Genomic DNA, 11733 nt, shown 5'->3' on the forward strand with positions numbered 1-11733 from the left:
GGTTTCTTTCTAAGTAGCTTCATATAAGTTTCTTTGTGTTCACTTTTCTCATGGTAAATACATAAATTAAAACTTCATAAGCTATAATACATTTTTAAAAGTCTGTTGCTAGCTAGAGTTGAACAAATGAAAAGAAAAAAACTTAGAAACATACCAAGTAAAATGTAAGACCTACACATAGAATTGATAAACACCAGTATCAGTACGGTAAATGTTTTTTTCACAAATGTTTTAAGAATACTGAGTATCTGAAAATTCCTTTTTTACTTAAAGCAAGCTTCCATTAGTTCCTTTTCTCAATTGTACACAAAAACGAAATTATAGACTAATTTAATCCATCTATCCATCCATTGATTCGAGAAGTATCTAGGTAATGTGTGCTATACCTAGGGCTTATAATGAAATAAAATAAGACTTTACCTCCACTTAAATATCTCTCATGCTATATGGAGAAATATAAAAATGTATGAGAGCTAGAGAGGCAAACATTTCTAGCTCAAAGAAAGGGCCCCAAGCTGAAGTCTCAGTAAATAGTTGGCATTGTGCCAAGGCAGGAACTTCCAGTTGTGAAGAAAACCGTAGGCAAACATTAAGGGAAATTTTCTAGCTAGAAGAATAAGGCATATTAAGATAGGAAACTAATGTACCATACTTTCTGAAAACTGGAACGCTCAGAAAAGTTGATTAGTTTCATGTTATATAGATGCCTTCTCCATCCCAACGGCCTAACAGGAACAACAACAAACCTTAGAGAAACACAGGTACAACTATATGACCTCTGGCATACATGCTCATATTTAGGGATGGATGGGTGTTAATACTGCCAACTAACAGGATAAAACAAGTGTATCCATAAAGGACATCATTAACATGATTATTGAAAACTACCGTTGTGCTGATGTTTTTACTAAAAGTTGTGGTTCCTTTTTTAGGCTCATCAGTATCTAGAGAAAAAGGAATGCTAGCAAAAAATTGATGTTTTCCAGTATTAGTCTCATTAATGGAGCTTTCTTAGGATCATATTTACTGCAAGAAACATTATGGATTTTTATAGGTAATTACTTAAAAGAAAGAAATCTTTTTTTACTATTATCATTTTCTTTTTCTCTCCAGTGAAATAAACAAGGCACTCTTTTAAATAACTATATGCATTGTTTATTCAGCAGGTGGCAGTATTTCTCTAAGATTCATTAAGCATCCTGCAGCGTTCCCTCTCCAAGTCCTCCTCAACTGGTTTTAGAAATGACTTTTTACTTGAACCCAACACCAAAAAAGAAAATTTAGGGAGGGAGATTTGTGAATGTATGACTGGGCAAGAAACACGAGGAAAGGGAAGATTGGACATTTTTACAAACTCTGGGCTCTTCCACTTCTGCAAAATAGAAAAGAGAACGGACATCAACATACTTTTTCTGCCCATTTAACATATAGTTACCATATGCTGTCAGCATTTCAGCATCAAAAAATGTAACATAATACTACCTAACTAGGAGAAAATAAATATTTTGCCACTTTTAATTATGGAAAATATTAAATAACCACAGTAATGTTTTGCTGACATTTTTGTTTTGTGCTGAATCACTGTTGATAGAAATTTAGAAACCATTAGACGAAGGCTTGCTTTCATATAACTAATTTTGGTTGGAGGTGATGAAGTCACACCTAAGTGATCAGAAGTGATGTGTGGCTGTTGGTTGTTGGATACCATATTGGACAGGACAAATGCAGAACTTATCCACTACCACAGTATACTCTGTTGACTAATACCATTGTTATTACATTCATGGCAAAAAAATTCAAGTGCACTTCATAAGTTCGTGAAAAATTAATGGGAAATATTGCAGTTTGGTGCAAAAATCTCACAATTAAAAAGTAAGCTTTTTCTGCAAAGTTATTGAAATCCATGATTGATGCAATTCATTTTCTGTAAATGTTTTGAAGAGGCCTAGCACATAAGTAAAAAATTCTTGGTGCAAAATAAAGTTCTTTTAATTTGATTTCCACAACTCTTTAAAGTAATTTTTATGTAAGATAAAATTCATAATTTTATGAACAAGCAACAGTTCATAGTATGCATGAATTAACAACTACAAAAAATACTTGTAGGGAATGAAAAATGGAAAATAAGTGTTAACAGAGAATGCATTGCTTATAGTGCTAATTTGGCTGAATTTTAGCTTATTAAATATCCAGTATTGTTAGTCTCTTTTGAGTGTATGCTTTGCTTACAGAAAAGTATTTGTGATGTCTCAATACACTTGCGCTTTGATCCGAGTAAATGGAGGTATTAAGATGTTATGACAGACTTTCTTCCACTCCTTTCCTTTCTGCTAACAATGCTGTTAATGTTCTCCACTAAAATAGAGTCAGTCTCGTTCTAAACACTGATGGAAAGACTACGCACATATTACCTGATTTAATCATGTAGAATTAAAGTCGGATAAAAGTAATTTTCTATTTCCTTTTCCTTTATGATGACACCTACTCCTCATTTACCCTAATATAATCATCTGAAGTAAAATACCCATGTAAACATAGTCAGAAACTTATTCCTTAAGGTAAGTAAATATATAATGGGACCTGGCATGATTGCTAAATTGCTAAATCCTCACCTTGCAAGCGTGGGCATCCAATATGGGCACTGGTTCATGTCTTGGATGCCCCACTTCCCATCCTGCCCATCTCTTATGGGCTGGGAAAAGCAATAGAGATGGCCCAATGCCTTGGGACTCTGTACCCACATGGAAGATCTGGAAGAAGTTCCTAGTTTCTGGCTTCAGAGCAGCTCAGCTCTGGCCATTATGGCTATTTGGGGAGTGGAACAGCAGACGGAAAATCTTTCTTTGTGTTCCTCCTTTTCTCCATAAATCTGATCTGCCTCTCCATTAAAAAAACTAAAAATATACATATATAATGTACTCATAATGATGAGATCTTAGTAAAGATTCTAGGGTCTGCAGTTGACAATATCTGGGGGTGTGCTTTTGGCCCAGCATTCAGGCTGCCAGCTTGGATGGCCACATTTCAGATCAGAGTGTCTGGGTTCCAGTGTGGCTCTGAGTGAATTCCATCTTTCTGCTAATGTGCACGCTGTGAGGCAGCAGGTACGGCCGCAATTAGCTGGGAGAGGCTTGGATTGAGTTCCTGTTTCCTGGTTTCTGCCTAGCTGAGTTCCAGATATTGCTTTTGTAATAAGCCACGCCTTATGAAATTCCACTGTTCTCTGGCTTTGTAATATCCTCTGTCGCAAGAGCGCCTTGCATCCGTCCCACTTATCATATCAGACTCTTAAATTATTTGGTTTGGCCCTGCCAAAATTTTTAAGTTGATAATTTTGTATGATCTCTGAATGGCAGAAGAAAGTTTCCCACCCCTGAATGTTTGTATGAGCCATTTCACAAAAGCCAGTGAAACAATGAAGTAAAAATGCAAATTTAAATATTTAACCACGTAACTCTCTTATTACTCCTCTTTACTATTATTTTCTCATATGGTGTCCTTTTCATCTCAGGCACCATCCCTTGTACAGAGGATACAGCAGTGAATACAAAAGATAAAACACCTTCCTCATAGAATTTACTTTCAGTTTGAAAAACTGGAAAACAGAACAAAAAGCAACCATAATTTTACCCCTGCAAACCATTCTAGCCTCATCTACCCCAAACTGTTAAGTGCCAACAAAGCTGAGTTGCCCACACAGATTATGCTTTCAAGTGTGCTGGGAATGTGTCCACCTGGGGCCAGCAATCTCATATGGGTGCCAGGGGATCCACTTTTCATCCAGCTCCCTGCTGATATCCTGGAAAAGCTGTTGAAGATGCCCAAAGTGTTTGGTATCCTGTCATGCATATGGGAGATCCAGGAAAAACTCCTGGCTACAGAAGATGAAAGAGATGACAGATATTCCCTCTGTATCTTTTTCTCTTTCTGCCTCTTTTTTTTCCCCATCTCTCTCTAGCGTTCTTAAGTATATCAATCAAAAGAGAGAGATACATGCATCCTTTTCCAATTACCCATTAAAGCCTGGTTTACTCTAGTACTCTTGACCAGACTTTCTAACTTGCTCTCCCTGCTGAATTGAATTGGTGGCCCTATATCCAGTGGTGTGCTAGTAAGCTTTTAATGTCTGGTTCTGGAACAAAGAGTCTGGATTTATTGTCTTTACTTATTTTAATGATTTAAATACTCCCACAAATGACTGATTTTAAGGTGTCAGTGTGAATTCCCTTGACTTGCAAATTTCATGAAACTTCATCACTTGTTTTTTTTTTTAAAGTTTATTTTTATTTGAGAGATGGAGACAGAGATCTCTTATCTGGTGATTCCCTCCCCACATGTCCACAGCAGCCATGTCTGGGACAGACCAAATACAACAGGCTAGAACTCAGTCTGGGTTTGCCACACGGTGGGTAGGGAACACCTATTCAAAGAACTACCCGCTGCTTCCCAGGGCACATATCAGCAAGTATCTGGAATTGGCACAAGACTCAGGACTTGAACTCATCCCAGTATAAAACATGGAATCTAAAATGTTGGCTTAATCCACAGCACCAAATGTTTGTACTAGCAGTAGGCATTTCTGAGGCAGTACAAATTGGCTACTGCATACCACTGCTTCCATCATACTTTCATCAAATCTGAAGCATCTTTTTAATTCATGTATTTATTCCTTTCTTTAAAACATGTAATATTTTTAGTAGATTTTTTGTTATTTAAAAGGGTTTATTAATACATTAGGTTCTCAGGGTCACATCAAATGCATGGTAATTACTATAATGCAATTCTTACAAATCATCATATTAATGTGACATATGTTTGTTCTTCTGCAATCTATCACAGCCACAGCCATAAGCATTCAGTGGGCAATTTGTTGACCACAAGAATATTTATTTAGGGTCATAAGAAACTTGTATTATTAAAAAATGCATGGATTCGAGTATGTACTCAACACACTAAACATCTTTTCATTCAATTTTGTACTGACTTTCTGAAGTACATTTCAAAACTCACAGTCTAGATGGAGAAAAAAATAAAATGTTGATTGTATAAAAGAACAGAGTATATAAAAGAACAATGTAAACAGTAGATATTAGGTGAATATATAAATGTTCAAATTGCACATTAGGCACACTGTGTTGATCATTGAGTAGAAAAAATATAACTAAGTCATTCTGCGGCTTTCACAGATGAAAGTAATCATTTCATGGTATGCATTTCTCAAATTCTGTTTGGAATTTGATCTGCCATTGTTCTTCTTTGTCTAGTGGGTTATTCAGGAATTAATAAAGAAGTATTAAGGCTTCTAATTATGGTATGTATTTCACTTCAACAGTCTGAATATGTATCTTATATATTAGTGCATCCATGACACACAAATGAACAACAGTGACTTATGTCGTCAGGGTATTGTAAAAGAATGTGTCCTTGGGGAAAGCCAAATGAAGGATTCCCTCCCCACACACTTTTCAAGGTAGGCTTTTCTTGGTTAGTTTTTCATGTATTACTTCAGTTACTTCACACATGCATTTAAAGTAGTTTAACAGAGAGATATTTCCATGCTCAAAGGCACAGAGCCTGACATCTGGCTGGCCCACTGCTTATTTCTTATGATGCAATATGAAAAAGATAGAATATAAGCAATAACAAAGACCTGAACATGAGCCACACATCACACATAGAGCAAGTGCGAATCACAATCACATACTCAAAACAAAATTAATTTTAAACTTGTTTGAATTGAATTAGTTGTAATTTCCAGTCACTCCCCTGCCAGACAGGCAAGGAATTCAGTTGCAAAACTTTCGTCCATTCCAGAAACAGTGCAGAAATACTGAGCTGTTAGGTAATGCTAAAAGTCTGGGTGGTCAGTTGTGTGGACACTGATTATCGGAATATACTCGTCATCCTGAAAGTGCTCGCTTTGGCAAATCACACGATCCCTAGTTCAAGTCTACTCATGCTGCTCAGTGACTGGTCTAGCATGGTAAAGATATCTAAGTTTGCTGTGTATTATTTAATGGCAAAGGAATGCCAATGAACTCCTTCGATGAAGGAATGGTAGGAAGCCATTACGTCAGCTCTTTTCCTGTAGTAACCCTTGACTGAGTCAGCCAGACCGCCTTAATAACACGCAACCAAAGGAAATATGCCTCACAAAGCAACAGTTGCTGTTTCTTTTTAGCATTGCTAGTTATTATTTGAACATCACCCCTGGCACAAACATTTTAGTCAAGGCTGGAAACCACATTGTCTTCTCCCTTTAGAATTTGTTCTCATCAGGACAATGTCAGGAAAGTCAAGGAACTCTGGGAAACCACCAACTTCTACCGTCAGTCTCAGGATCTTTTGAGTCTACAGAAAACACTCTACTTTCTCTCTTCCCCCTGCTCCAAAGCTACATTCTCCACTTTAAGTCACAAATTCTGCCCCTTCCAGACACTTAGCACATTTTTAAATATGTGTGCCGCTATGATGAAGACTGAATTGGTCATGAATTCAGAGATCAAACAGTCTAAAAATGTGGAAATAATTGTAATTGGCTTTGTAGAGCAACATATTCCATCTTCAGAAATACTTATTGAAAACGTGCCAGATGTCATGCAGTGTTCTGACTGCTGGAAAAAAGTAAAAACATGAACATTTTTATTGATTATCACCAAGTCAAGGTGCCAAACATCAAAATATTTTAATAACTGGTATGTCAGATGATGAGAAAACATAATAGAAATGAATATATGGAATAAAGAGCAGGGCTGTGGAGTTCATAGTACTGAAGTTTTAAAAGCAATTTTATTTTTTATTTACTTGAGAGGAGGAAAGAGACCATCAAAAAGATACCTTTGAACTGCTGCTTCACTACCTTAATGCCTGCAACGGAAAGGACTGGATGAGACCCAAGTCAGGGGCCAACACCTTAAATATCCATCTCCATCGGCATGGCAGGAACGTAAGTGTGTGGGCCATCACTTGCTGCCCATCAGGATGTGTGTTAGTAGGAGGCTAGATGTAATTGGAAGACAAGCATACACATTCTGATATGGGTATCCCAAGCTTCATTTTAACCACTGTGCCAGATGTCCACTCTACATTGCAGCTTTAAATAGAAGGTACAAAAGTGGACTCACTGAGAAAATGACCATTGAGCAAAGAAGTGGAGATGAGAACAAGGAAAAAAGAGGAAGGGACTCTGAAAGCAACAGGAAAGGATAAACAGGAAGAAAGATACTGAGGCAGAAGAGAACAGGTGGGGTCCAACGCCAAGACAAAGATGAAGTATAGCCAGAGGAAAATAGCAGGAGTTTGGAGGACTGAAAGAAGAGAGAATGATTATCGGGGTAAAAGGCCTAGGGAGAGGGCGCTCGCCATACTCAGGAATTCAGTTTCCTGTAATGGGATGGGAAGCAATTGGCAGATTTTTGCACGTGACATTTTGAGCCTTAGATTTTAATAGGGGCAATGCTGTTGATATATTGAAAACAATTCTAAAAGGCACAAATGTATCTTTAAATAGATGTACTAGGAAGAACCAATTGAATTTTATTTAAGATCTCAGATGAGAATTGATGGTGATCATGAACAGAGGGTAGAAAACTGAGTTAGTTGGAAAACTATCAGATTCCATAGGCAAACTGTGGCCGAGTCATCAGTTTGCCTGTAGTTTAAATGTGAAACTCTGAAAGGAAAAGGTCCAGGAATGCCTCGAGTTACCTCACTAAAGCCAATTACGGAAAGAGTGGCTGAGGACGATTAATTAGCTGGAACACTGAATTAATCATTTAGTATAATAGGAGAGTTTGAGAAATAAGTAGTTTCAATGCAACACATGGCACTTTAAAAACTGTCATGAAATGAATGAGTTGAAAAAAATTCAAGGCTAACAGTATCTTGAATCACCTTTACAGTGCTCCTGAAGGTGGCCAGTAATTGTTAATGGACCTTAAAACCCCAGGTGATTCAGTATCATGAAAAGCCCCCGTTGCCCTCTTGGGTTGTTACTTCTGACTGTGCTCATGACTGAGGTGTTAGTAAACTGTACAAACTTGTGGGTGAATAGTAACTGATAGTTCCATTACTTATTGTCCCTGCTATCTGCTTTCTCCAGGAATCTGAATGAGAGATGTTGGTGGAATACAAACAGTCTTGGAAGAATTTTGCCAAAACATTATTTTATAAAAATTGCTATAAAATACCATTAGACCTATATTTTGCTTAACATTTATGACATATTATATAATATTAATGCACTGTATTTCCTTTGTATGATCTTAAAGAAGTAACTGTTCTAGGACCACGGGAAACAGGAAAACACAAATATAAAATGTTTCCACTACTATGACAGGACTACAAAACAATCAACCAACAAACACATTAGGCTTTACATTACTTGCTATATTTCATCATTTCTCCTTCTTTATTATTTAACTCCTTTATTTAAATGTTTACTTATTTTTCATGTACTTGAATGGCTAAGAAATATGTATTTTCTGTCTTCTGGTTCACTCTCAAATACTTCCAAAAACCAGAGGTGGTCATGCCAGAACCAAGGGCTTGGAACTCCATCGGAGTCTCCACAGGGTGGCAGGAGTTCAAACCTTGAACCATCACCTTCAGGGTGCATTAGCAAGAAGCTTGCTCAGAGTCGTAGCATCCCGGCTTGAAATCAGCCCTGTGGTGTGAGCAGCAGGCATCCCACGCACCAGTTTACCCACTGTACCGCAACACTCCTTTCCTATTTTGAGGGTTTGTTAGATTAGACTGAATAATGGGACATTTCCAGTAATTCTATAAATAATTATTAAACAATAATGAATTTTAGCACTGTATGAATTATAAAATCTGAAACAGTGAGAGCTTTTTCTTAACAAAGTAAATTTAGAGATTATAAGGCTTTGCTAGCATGGTGAATATCTATAGTAAAGCAGGCAAATATTTTTGCATAGCAATTATATTGTGACAATAGGCACATAATAGCTGTTAAATGCATTAAAGCTTATCACTAATTATATTCAAAAAGAGTAGAAATTCTCCCCAACATTATAATTCACAGAGTGAAACAAGGAGTGGTACTGTTTTTCTTTGCAAAAAGAAGTTACTACCAACTCTTGTTAAATAATGAATGCATAGTTTTGGGGTTAGATGGATGAAGTTCAAATCATGCCACTTATTAGCTGTGATCTTGAAAAAGTAATTTTGTCTTTAAGTAGCTGTTTATTTTAAACGTAAATAAAATAAAAATCAATCCGATGAATTAGGTGCTATCACATTAAGAATAAATACCCTGGGGACAAATGCAGTGGCAAAATGGGCCAATCCTCCACCTCATAGCACCAGCATACCAGATGGGCACTGGTTCAAGTCCTGGCTGTTCTACTTCTGATCCAGCTCCCTGCTAATGGTCTGGAAAAGCAGCGGAGGATGGCTGAAGTCCTTGGGCCCCTATACCTGCATGGGAGACCTGGAGGAAATTCCTGGCTCCTTGTGTTAAATCATCTTGGTTTTGGCCATTGAGGACATTTGGAGTGTGAATTAGCAGATGGGAGAGCTTTCTCTCTCTCTCTCTCAGTTTTTCTCTGTAAATCTGCCATTCAAACAAATAAAAATAACCTTACAGAAATAAATAAAACATGTAATTGACTGGAGTTCATGGAGTGAGGGTATCAGAGGAAGCTTTGAGAGAGAGAGAGAGATAGAGAAGTGCTTTTTGTATCTTGAGCAGTTGAGTTGAACTGGTTTTGTGGTCTCCTTGGGCAATGATGGCAGGGGATACATTGCTTACTGTGCCCAACTTCGGGAATACCTCAGGGGAGGAGGAAACTATTTTTAAAATATGGAATAATGTCATATGAAAATGTTTCAAATATAATCTTTCAAAAGAGTGAACAAAACAGTGACAGAATTGGAACTTTGCTTTGAAAGCTTACAGCATATTGAAAAAATACTGAGTTTTACTTTGAACTTTTGTGTCTACAAGTGTTTGACTGCAGGTTATTAATCTTTAATTCCAGCTAAGATGCCTGGGTCCCTTTTGCTTCCGAACTTCAACTGCCTAAATTGGGATGAAGGTGATCTGGGCATTTTCCCACTATTCCTGTCACTCTGAACCTAATTGTTCCATAGAGACAGGCCTTCTAGTTTTGTGGTCCTTTGGTATGTTAACTCCACATCCTCATTATTTACAGTCACTCCATCTTCACCTCTCTTAAAACTTAATTAGATTTATGATTCATTAGCAATGTCCTTACAATCACCCTTATCACTCTTTTAATCTCAACAGTCAAGTCTATGCTGGTTCCAGTATGAAGTATGCTGGAGGAAAAATATTACCCCTGCTCAAAGCACTGTAAAAATCATGATCACTAACATTAAATTAGCACTTAGTCCTTCATGGAAAAGCTAAGTCCCTTCTTTTTGGGAATAAAGCCCTGTGCAGGGTTTATGCAGTGAAGAGAAGTAGATTTTATAAGAACCAAAATTATATTATATATATATATAACTATGTAAATATGTATTACCTATTTATCAACTTAGCACAAATCCATCAAAATCCTTAGACTTGTATGTTGTGGTAGAAAGAAACACACACACACACAGAGAAAGAGAGAGAGACAGAGAGAGATTCTGAGCTGAGTAGCCTGACTTTAAGCTGTGCTTCCACTCTGGAGTCAATAATCATTTGATCCCCCTCTGCTACTTTCCACTCAATTACTCAAATATTTTGACAACAAATGAAATCTTTTAAAAAAGAACTCTATTAACTACAGAGTGAAATAAAGAAGAGAGTTCATGCTTGCTTGGCTTTATGTGCAATTCTAGTTTTCTTGTTTATCTTTCAGTCTTCAAGTATAAGCTATGAATACCAGCAGCTTTAGTAAAGAAGCTGTTGAAAAATATCAATGTGCTTGTGCATTTTCTGCTGCTAACAAAAATATCAGAGGCTTGGTAATACATGAAGCAACAGTTTCTGTTTTCTGATACTTCTGGAGGGTGGGACATTAAATATCCGGCAGCTGCCATCTGGCGAGGGGCTTTTGGTGGCATAAACTCACAGCATAAAGTGAAAGGCAAACAGAAATATGCAGAAGAGAGAAACTGTAAGAGGTGGTCTTCATTTTTAGTAACTAGCTTGTGCTGTAACTAGTATAGTTCTGAGAGAACGAGAACCCTCCTTTTGCATTGATGTACTAATTAAGGCTTTGCCTCCCATGACCTAAGCATATCCTATTATTGTTGCATGGAGGAATTAAGCCTCAATATGGAATTAGAGGAGATACCATACTGAAAATACAGAAATCCCCCTTCACAAGTTTTCCACCAAATTTCTCTCTCCAAAGTGCTGTGAATTACCTAGAGGACTTCTAGAACCCCAGATATAGCTTATTAGGAAAAAAAAATATCAATACCAAGGAAGCATTTATTGTTTTTGTTAAAATAAATTGTAATAGACTTGGCATTAGGATACACTGTTTTTTTTTACTTTTTCCTCAAGCTCTAATGTTTTGTATTAATGTGTGTTATTGTTCTGTTTCATCTAAATCAGCCTAAAAGAAACTAGCTATGTTACAATTCATTTCTGGAACTAACCACCTGGAGTTAGCACAGACTCTAGCAGTTAAAGATCATGGTCCACAACAAGACTCCCCTCAATTCACATACTAGCCAGGATTAAGAGGGCATTGGAGGCTCTCCATCATTCTGAGGTTTCCAATACCCTTTCAGGTCCAATAATTTTCTAAA

The sequence above is a fragment of the Ochotona curzoniae genome, unplaced genomic scaffold, assembly GCF_017591425.1.
Source record: "Ochotona curzoniae isolate NIBS_2020 unplaced genomic scaffold, NIBS_Ocur_1.0 contig_1014, whole genome shotgun sequence".
Taxonomy (NCBI): domain Eukaryota; kingdom Metazoa; phylum Chordata; class Mammalia; order Lagomorpha; family Ochotonidae; genus Ochotona; species Ochotona curzoniae.